The sequence below is a fragment of the Ipomoea nil genome, unplaced genomic scaffold (assembly GCF_001879475.1).
Source record: "Ipomoea nil cultivar Tokyo-kokei standard unplaced genomic scaffold, Asagao_1.1 scaffold0317, whole genome shotgun sequence".
Classification (NCBI taxonomy): domain Eukaryota; kingdom Viridiplantae; phylum Streptophyta; class Magnoliopsida; order Solanales; family Convolvulaceae; genus Ipomoea; species Ipomoea nil.
The window spans coordinates 7,393,815-7,405,019 of record NW_017616745.1 but is presented as its reverse complement, the minus strand read 5'-3'; the positions used below and the strand labels follow the sequence as shown (position 1 = coordinate 7,405,019).

Sequence of the window (11,205 nt, the reverse complement as noted above, 5' to 3'; positions counted from 1 at the left end):
AATATATTTTATTAGGATGAGAGATTTTTAAGAATTAGGAGCGGAAGTTAAAATTTCAGGATTTGTGTTTATATATAGTATAGATTAGATTAGATGTACAAATAGAATTGTATTACACTATTTTATAATTTTAGAATAGAATTTTTACCCAGAATTACAGTACGAATGGGAAAGAGAAATCAATATATTTTATTAGGAAAGAGATATTTTTTTAGGAAATTAGGCGGGAAAGTTTAAAATTTCAGGATTTTGTGTTTATATATAGTATAGATTAGATTAGATGTACAAATAGAATTGTATTACACTATTTTATAATTTTAGAATAGAATTTTTTACCATAATTATAGTACGAATGGGAAAGTAGGAATCAATATATTTTATTTGGAAGAGAGATTTTTTAGGAATTGGGACGGGAAGTTAAAATTTCAGGATTTTGTGTTTATATATATAGTATAGATTAGATTAGATGTACAAATAGATTTGTATTAACACTATTTTATAATTTTAGAATAGAATTTTTACCCCAAAATTATTGTACGAATGGGAAAGTAGAAATCAATATATTTTATTAGGAGAGAGATTTTTTAGGAATTAGGCGAGAAGTTAAATTTCAGGATTTTGTGTTTATATATAGTATAGATTAGACTTAGATTTACAAATAGAATTGTATTACACTATTTTATAATTTTTAGAATAGAATTTTTACCCAGAATTATTAGTACGAATGGGAAAGTAGAAATCAATATATTTTATTAGGGAGAGAAGATTATTTTTAGAGAAATTAGGGCGGAAGTTAAAATTTCAGGATTTTGTGTTTATATATAGTATAGATTAGATTAGATGTACAAATAGAATTGTATTACACTATTTTATAATTTTAGAATAGAATTTTTACCACAGAATAATTGTACGAATGGGAAAGTAGAAATCAATATATTTTATTAGGAGAGAGATTTTTTAGGAATTGGGCGGGAAGTTAAAATTTCAGGATTTTTTGTTTATATATAGTATAGATTAGATTAGATGTACAAATAGAATTGTATTACACTATTTTATATAATTTTAGAATAGAATTTTTACCCAGAATTATAGTACGAATGGGAAAGTAGGAAATCAATATATTTTTTTGGGAAGAGAGATTTTTTAGGAATTGGGCGGGAAGTTAAAATTTCAGGATTTTGTGTTTTATATATAGTATAGATTAGATTAGATGTACAAATAGAATTGTATTACATCTATTTTATTAATTTTAGAATAGAATTTTTACCCAGAATTATTGTACGAATGGGAAAGTAGAAATCAATATATTTTTATTAGGAAGAGAGATTTTTTAGGAATTGGGACGGGAAGTTAAAATTTCAGGATTGTTTTTTATATATAGTATAGATTAGATTAGATGTACAAATAGAATTGTATTACACTATTTTATAATTTTAGAATAGAATTTTTACCCAGAATTAATTGTACGAATGGGAAAAGTAGAAATCAATATATTTTATTAGGGAGAGAGATTTTTTTAGGAATTAGGCGAGGAAGTTAAAATTTTCAGGATTTTGTGTTTTATATATAGTATAGATTAGATTAGATGTTACAAATAGAATTGTATTACAACTACTTTTATAATTTTAGAATAGAATTTTTACCCAGAATTATTGTACGAATGGGAAAGTAGAAATCAATATATTTTATTAGGATGAGAGATTTTTTAGGAATTAGGACGGGAAGTTAAAATTTCAGGATTTTGTTGTTTATATATAGTATAGATTAGATTAGATGTACAAATAGAATTGTATTACACTATTTTATAATTTTAGAATAGAATTTTTACCCAGAATTACATTGTACGAATGGGAAAGTAGAAATCAATATATTTTATTAGGAAGAGAGATTTTTTAGGAATTAGGCGGGAAGTTAAAATTTCAGGATTTTGTGTTTATATATAGTATAGATTAGATTAGATGTACAAATAGAATTGTATTACACTATTTTATAATTTTAGAATAGAATTTTTACCCAGTAATTATAGTACGAATGGGAAAGTAGGAAATCAATATATTTTTTTAGGAAGAGAGATTTTTTAGGAATTGGACGGGAATGTTAAAATTTCAGGATTTTGTGTTTATATATAGTATAGATTAGATTGAGATGTACAAATAGAATTGTATTACACTATTTTATAATTTTAGAATAGAATTTTTACCCAAAATTATTGTACGAATGGGAAAGTAGAAATCAATATATTTTATTTAGGAAGAGAGATTTTTAGGAATTAGGCGGAAAGTTAAAATTTCAGGATTTTGTGTTTATATATAGTATAGATTAGATTAGATTGTACAAATAGAATTGTATTACACTATTTTATAATTTTAGAATAGAATTTTTACCCAGTAATTATAGTACGAATGGGAAAGTAGAGAATCAATATATTTTTTAGGAAAGAGATATTTTTGAGAAATTAGGCGGGAAGTTAAAATCAGAAGTTAAATTTCAGGATTTTGTGTTTATATATAGTATAGATTAGATTAGATGTACAAATAGAATTGTATTACACTATTTTATAATTTTAGAATAGAATTTTTACATAGAATAATTGTACGAATGGGAAAGTAGAAATCAATATATTTTATTAGGAAGAGAGATTTTTTAGGAATTGGGCGGAAAGTTAAAATTTCAGGATTTGTTTTCATATATAGTATAGATTAGATTAGATGTTCCAAGAGAATTGTATTACACTAGTTTATAATTTTAGAATAGAATTTTAACCAGAATAATTATACGAATGGGAAAGTAGAAATCAATATATTTTATTAGGAAGAGAGATTTTTTAGGAATTGGGCGGGAAGTTAAAATTTCAGGATTTTGTTTTTATATATAGTATAGATTAGATTAGATGTACAAATAGAATTGTATTACACTATTTTATAATTTTCAGAATAGAATTTTTACCCAGAATATAGTACGAATTGGAAAGTAGAAATCAATATATTTTTTTGGGAAGAGAGATTTTTTAGGAATTCGGCGGAAAGTTAAAATTTCAGGTATTGTTTTTATATATAGTATAGATTAGATTAGATGTACAAATAGAATTGTATTACACTATTTATATTTTAGAATAGAATTTTTACCCATAATTATAGTACGAATGGGAAAGTAGGAATCAATATATTTTTTTGGGAGAGAGATTTTTTAGGAATTGACGGGAAGTTAAAATTTCAGGATTTTGTGTTTATATATAGTATAGATTAGATTGGATGTACAAATAGAATTGTATTACACTATTTTATAATTTTAGAATAGAATTTTTACCCCAAAATTATTGTACGAATGGGAAAGTAGAAATCAATATATTTTATTAGGAAGAGAGATTTTTTAGGAATTAGGCGAGAAGTTAAAATTTCAGGATTTTGTGTTTATATATAGTATAGATTAGATTAGATTTACAAATAGAATTGTATTACACTATTTTATAATTTTAGAATAGAATTTTTACCCAGAATTATAGTACGAATGGGAAAGTAGAAATCAATATATTTTATTAGGAAGAGATATTTTTTTGAGAAATTAGGCGGGGAAGTTAAAATTTCAGGATTTTGTGTTTATATATAGTATAGATTAGATTAGATGTACAAATAGAATTGTATTACACTATTTTATAATTTTAGAATAGAATTTTTACATAGAATAATTGTACGAATGGGAAAGTAGAAATCAATATATTTTATTAGGAAGAGAGATTTTTTAGGAATTGGGCGGAAAGTTAAAATTTCAGGATTTGTTTTCATATATAGTATAGATTAGATTAGATGTTCCAAGAGAATTGTATTACACTAGTTTATAATTTTAGAATAGAATTTTTAACCAGAATAATTATACGAATGGGAAAGTAGAAATCAATATATTTTATTAGGAAGAGAGATTTTTTAGGAATTGGGCGGGAAGTTAAAATTTCAGGATTTTGTTTTTATATATAGTATAGATTAGATTAGATGTACAAATAGAATTGTATTACACTATTTTATAATTTCAGAATAGAATTTTTACCCAGAATTATAGTACGAATTGGAAAGTAGAAATCAATATATTTTTTTGGGAAGAGAGATTTTTTAGGAATTCGGCGGAAAGTTAAAATTTCAGGTATTGTTTTTATATATAGTATAGATTAGATTAGATGTACAAATAGAATTGTATTACACTATTTTATAATTTTAGAATAGAATTTTTACCCAGAATTATAGTACGAATGGGAAAGTAGGAATCAATATATTTTTTTGGGAAGAGAGATTTTTTAGGAATTGGACGAGAAGTTAAAATTTCAGGATTTTGTGTTTATATATAGTATAGATTAGATTAGATGTACAAATAGAATTGTATTACACTATTTTATAATTTTAGAATAGAATTTTTACCCCAAAATTATTGTACGAATGGGAAAGTAGAAATCAATATATTTTATTAGGAAGAGAGATTTTTTAGGAATTAGGCGAGAAGTTAAAATTTCAGGATTTTGTGTTTATATATAGTATAGATTAGATTAGATTTACAAATAGAATTGTATTATACTATTTTATAATTTTAGAATAGAATTTTTACCACAAAATTATTGTACGAATGGGAAAGTAGAAATCAATATATTTTATTAGGATGAGAGATTTTTTAGGAATTAGGCGGGAAGTTAAAATTTCAGGATTTTGTGTTTTATATATAGTATAGATTAGATTAGATGTACAAATAGAATTGTATTACACTATTTTATAATTTTAGAATAGAATTTTTACCCAGAATTATAGTACGAATGGGAAAGTAGGAAGCAATATATTTTTTTGGGAAGAGAGATTTTTTAGGAATTGGACCGGAAGTTAAAATTTCAGGATTTTGTGTTTATATATATAGTATAGATTAGATTAGATGTACAAATAGATTTGTATTACACTATTTTATAATTTTAGAATAGAATTTTTACCCAGAATAATTGTACGAATGGGTAAGTAGAAATCAATATATTTTTTTGGGAAGAGAGATTTTTTAGGAATTGGGCGGAAAGTTAAAATTTCAGGATTTTGTGTTTATATATAGTATAGATTAGATTAGATGTACAAATAGAATTGTATTAAACTATTTTATAATTTTAGAATAGAATTTTTACCCCGGATTATAGTACAAATGGGAAAGTAGAAATCAATATATTTTTTTGGGAAGAGAGAATTTTTAGGAATTGGGCGGGAAGTTAAAATTTCAGGATTTTGTGTTTATATGTAGTATAGATTAGATTAGATGTACAAATAGAATTGTATTACTCTATTTTTTAATTTTAGAATAGAATTTTTACCTAGAATAATTGTACGAATGGGAAAGTAGAAATCAATATATTTTAATTGGAAGAGAGATTTTTTAGGAATTGGGCGGAAAGTTAAAATTTCAGAATTTGTTTTTATATATAGTATAGATTAGATTAGATGTTCCAAGAGAATTGTATTACACTATTTTATAATTTTAGAATAGAATTTTTACCCAGAATTATAGTACGAATGGGAAAGTAGAAATCAATATATTTTATTAGGATGAGAGATTTTTTAGGAATTAGGCGGGAAGTTAAAATTCAGGATTTTTTATTTATATATAGTATAGATTAGATTAGATGTACAAATAGAATTGTATTAAACTATTTTATAATTTTAGAATAGAATTTTTACCCAGAATAATTGTACGAATGGGAAAGTAGAAATCAATATATTTTATTGGGAAGAGAGATTTTTTAGGAATTGGGCGGGAAGTTAAAATTTCAGGATTTTGTTTTTATATATAGTATAGATTAGATTAGATGTACAAATAGAATTGTATTAAACTACTTTATAATTTTAGAATAGAATTTTTACCTAGAATTATTGTACGAATGGGAAAGTAGAAATCAATATATTTTAATTGGAAGAGAGATTTTTTAGGAATTGGGCGGAAAGTTAAAATTTCAGAATTTGTTTTTATATATAGTATAGATTAGATTAGATGTTCCAAGAGAATTGTATTACACTATTTTATAATTTTAGAATAGAATTTTTACCCAGAATTATTGTACGAATGGGAAAGTAGAAATCAATATATTTTATTAGGATGAGAGATTGTTTAGGAATTAGGCGGGAAGTTAAAATTTCAGGATTTTTTATTTATATATAGTATAGATTAGATTAGATGTACAAATAGAATTGTATTACACTATTTTATAATTTTAGAATAGAATTTTTACCCAGAATAATTGTACGAATGGGAAAGTAGAAATCTATATATTTTATTGGGAAGAGAGATTTTTTAGGATTTGGGCGGGAAGTTAAAATTTCATGATTTTGTTTTTATATATAGTATAGATTAGATTAGATGTACAAATAGAATTGTATTAAACTATTTTATAATTTTAGAATAGGATTTTTACCCAGAATTATAGTACGAATGGGAAATTAGAAATCAATATATTTTTTTGGGAAGAGAGATTTTTTAGGAATTGGGCGGAAAGTTAAAATTTCAGGATTTTGTTTTTATATATAGTATAGATTAGATTAGATGTACAGATAGAATTGTATTAAACTATTTTATAATTTTAGAATATAATTTTTACCCAGAATTATTGTACGAATGAGAAAGTGGAAATCAATATATTTTTTTGGGAAGAGAGATTTTTTAGGAATTGGGCGGGAAGTTAAAATTTCATGATTTTGTTTTTATATATAGTATAGATTATTAATGCTGAGGAAACCCCACTCCTGCATGGACCCTTTTCCAATTAAATACAATATCTCGGCAGCCAACCTTGCCCTACTACTTATTTTGGAAATGAAAACTCTTACAACCACTCCTGCATGGACCGCTTTTCCAATTAAATACAATTTGCCGGCAGCCAACCTTGCAGATGTGACCCTAGAATCCAACCTCGCCAGCGGAGCATCTTTGTGGCCTCCGTTTCTCACATCGTGCCCGGTCTTGGTGGCCGACTCCGAGACCGTGAGTAGACACGATATTCACTTCTTTGCTTAATTTCGAGTCTTCAGAATAATCTTCTGAGCTCATGTCTAGTTGACTTGATTCGCACCACACCTCTAGGGCTTAAAATTTTAGAGTGGGTCTAATATAACAATCAGTTGCATATTCGATTCTGTTGTGGACTCTGAGAATTGACGCGCTCCTTCAAGATACATAGAGGCCATGTTTAGTAACTGATAGTGGTATATTCGGAGGGTATTCCTTACAATACACGGTACTAGGTTAGTTTTTGAGCTTAGATTCTACACCTAGTCTATTCGTTGGTTTAAGTGGAAGAGTTTGATTTATGTGACAGTGGGTTAAAGGTAACCGAGCTAATAGTTAGTGTGTGGAAATAGCCAAAAGTCATCCTCTGATACGGTCCTAGTTAGTTTTGAGCTCGAATCCTGCACCTAGTCTTCTTGTTGGTTTAAGTGGAAGAGTTCGGTTTATGTGACACTGGGTCAAAGCATCCGAGCTAATAGCTAGTGTGTGGAAATAGTCAAAAGTCGTCCTCTAATTTTAATAAATGCGGTATTTATAGGGGTCGCAAGGGGACAGGTCCTGGCTCAGCGTGATGTGCAACACGTGGAGTTCATGCACAAGTCCAGGGCCCAAGGGGCCTTGGCCCCGTGCCCTGATACTCCTGAGCGCATTGCGCTACGCCACGGGGCACCAGTAGGTCGGTTCGATCTAGACAGGCGGTAAGTCGAAATCGCGATGCTGCCTACGAGTGTAATAACCCCCAGTCAAGCTCGGTAGGCACTACAAGGTCCGGAAGGTGCGAGCCTTAGGTAACATAATTAGCTTATCAACCAATTTTGGCTTGTTTGATTATTATTAGTTTAGCTCGGTAGGCACTACAAGGTCCGGAAGGTGCGAGCCTTAGGTAACATAGTTAGCTTATCAACCAATTTTGGCTTGTTTGATTATTATTAGTTTTTTGACTTGGTTAAATAACTAATATGAGTGTTTGGTTAATCAGCTTTTAGTAACCTCTTATTCTTCCAAAACACTAAAATTCAAAAAGCTGCTCAAAGTAGCGTTTTTGAGAAAATAAATTATAGTGTAATCAACAATCAGTTAATTTACAAAATATTAATCCGGTTCATTCCGGTAGGGAATCATCACTTGTGGGAATCGAGCCCAGGTTATCCCGAAATTCTTCCCCACAAAGAGAGCTCATTTGCCACTTGAGCTACCCTGTTGGGTTACAATAAGCTAATACTATCAACTAGTCAAACACACTAACCCAATCAATTAATAGCTATCAACTAAAAGTTATTTACCAAACACTCAAAATAGTAAAAGATTGGCCGCGGTAGCAGCCTGGGGCCATTATAATGTTAGAATAAAAACATTGCCTCGTTCTGCACGAGGGAAAAAATGAATGGCATGGCATGGCATGGATGAAAGGTGTGTATAAATAGGTGGACTGTGTGGAGAGTTTCATCATCATCACCACTACTTCAACAAAGAGCAAAAAAAAGAGAGAATTGAAAATGGGCGGCATAGCTGAAAGATGGAAGGCTCTAAGTGGGAGTGATAACTGGAAAGGGCTACTAGACCCTTTGGATTCCGATCTCCGCCGCTATCTCATTCACTACGCCGCCATGATTTGTCCCTCATTTGAAACTCTCATACGTGAACCAGCTTCCAAGAATATTGGATTGCCCAGATACGCCAGGAGAAACCTCCTCGCCAATACTGGCCTTGTCAAGGGAAACCCTTTCAAGTATATATATATATAAACCATGCATGCATTCCTATATAAATCACAACAAATTAAAGTTAAATTTCATTAACCTAACGCTATTCTTTACTGTATGTTTCAGATATGAAGTGACCAAATACTTCTATGCAGTATCAGGATTCCCAGTCGGAGCTACAGGGTATAATGTGAGGCCAGAGAGAAGTGATGCAGTGCTAAAGGAATCAAACTGGAATGGGTATGTTGCTGTGGCCACGGATGAAGGAAAAGCTGCTTTGGGACGAAGAGACATTCTGGTTGTTTGGAGGGGAACATTGCGACCTTAGAATGGGTTACCAATTTCACATTCCTTTTTGTCACAGCGCCCTTAATCTTTGGCCAGAATTCTGATCCTCTGGTGCATAGGGGTTGGTACGAAATGTATACTGCAATCAATAAAGACTCAGTCTTGAATGAAAAGAGTGCCAGAGATCAGGTATAATAATTATATAGATAACACTCCCATTTTTTTAATTTTTTATTTGAGTGCCTAGCTCTTTAATTTGGCCCACATTAATTAATTATATTGATATTATTGTAGAATTTTTATTTATCTTTTTTTTTTTTTTTGGATGAGGAGGGAAACCCACAATCCTTTCAGATGTAGGTAAATTTGCAAATTATTGTGTGGACCATGATTTGCACGGTGCTTTGTGGATCATAACAAAAATTAAAGTACATTTTTAATATACTAAACGTATATTATTCATGTACTGAATATACATTATATAAAATAATGTATTTTCAGTACTCAAATAATGTACTTTCCCTGAATATAATGTACATTTTTAATATACTAAAAATACATTATTTTTGTACTAAATGTACATTATTTGATAGTATGGTCCACACAGCTATGTGGACCATGGTCCATACAATAATGATTGAGGTAAACCATGCCTTGAAACCCTAACTGACAAAGGATCATAAGGAAGTAAACCAGTTTAAGTTATCTATAGCTAACCGGCTCAACCAAGGGGGCAAGGATTCGAACTCGTTACCTTGTGGTTACAAGTGTGAATCCTTTACTTTGTAACCCTAACCGGCAGAGGATCACGAAAAGTAAACCAACACACACACACACACACACACACACACACACACACACACACACATATATATATATATATATATATATATATATATATATATATATATATATATATATATATGACCTAAGCTCGTGACTTTGTGGTTACAAGTGCAGATCTCTTGACTCTTGCCATCTTGGCTGGGGTATGGTTACCCAGCCCCAATTTTCATTTATCCTTAGCTTGCCTAATTAAATAATAGCTAGGGATGATGCAATGCAATGTTAATTATTAATTATTTGTTGCCTCGCTCATAGGTTCGTGAAGAAGTTGCAAGACTTGTTGAGTTATACAAAGGCGAGGAACTCAGCATAACCGTGACAGGGCACAGCTTGGGTTCTTCCATGGCAACACTGAATGCAACAGACATGGCTGTCAACCCATTCAGACCGGACATTCCTGTCACTGCTTTCTTGTATGCAAGTCCCAAAGTAGGGGACCTGAATTTTAAGAATGCTTTTGCTAACCAACCAAATCTCAGAGGCCTGCGAATCACCGATGTCAACGACGTTGTTACCAAAATTCCGCCATTTGGATGGCCACTTGGTGCTCAAATATTGCCAATCATATATTACCAAGATGTGGGAGAGGGTTTAATAATTGAATCCAAAAGATCTGAGTATTTGAAGCCTGAACTCTCCTCGGCTCTTGGCTATCACGATTTGGTGCTTTATATGCATGCAATTGATGGGTTCGAAGGGCCTCAAGGAGGGATCTTGCCTCGCGGATTCTTTGATCTCGCCAAAATTAACAAGTATCAGGATGCTTTGAAAGACGAATTTAGTATCCCAGTGGCCTGGTTGACCGTAAAAGATAAAGGAATGGTTCAGCAAGAGGACGGGAGTTATATTCTTGATGATCACGAAGTGGATGACGGCTTTTAAACTAAAACCAATTCATTTGGTTGAATAAAGCTAAGTCTCCTATGAAGTTTCTACTTATTTATCAGTGTGCTTTGAATAAGAGTACCGGAGGCAACTAGCTAGTAGTGTGGCTGAATGCATATGTATGTTTGTTGTTTGTTGTTTACTTGTTTGTTTGTTTTTGAATAATGTGTTCTAAACTAAAGAAACTTCCCCTCCGCTTATCACGCCAAGGTAAGGGTACAAAACTCTAACTCGACGTTACTATAAACATTGACCCAGTAAAACACCGACATGGCACCAAACAGAAGACAACCAAGGACTCCGGAACCCGCCACACACGACCCCCTGACTCAAACGCTACAGCAACTAACACAAGTCGCCCAGACACTAAGCGACGTAGCTCTCCGCAACAACAGACCCCCTCCGTCGAACACGAATTCAGAAGTCGCCCGGCAAGTTTCAAATCATCGACCACCCACGTTCTCAAGGGAAG

The 11,205-nt window shown here is 30.7% G+C and overlaps 1 pseudogene; it reads left to right on the top strand.

The window, feature by feature from the left end:
* Positions 1 to 8,450: 8,450 nt before the first annotated feature.
* Positions 8,451 to 10,809, top strand: LOC109165165 (annotated as a pseudogene).
* Positions 10,810 to 11,205: the final 396 nt, after the last annotated feature.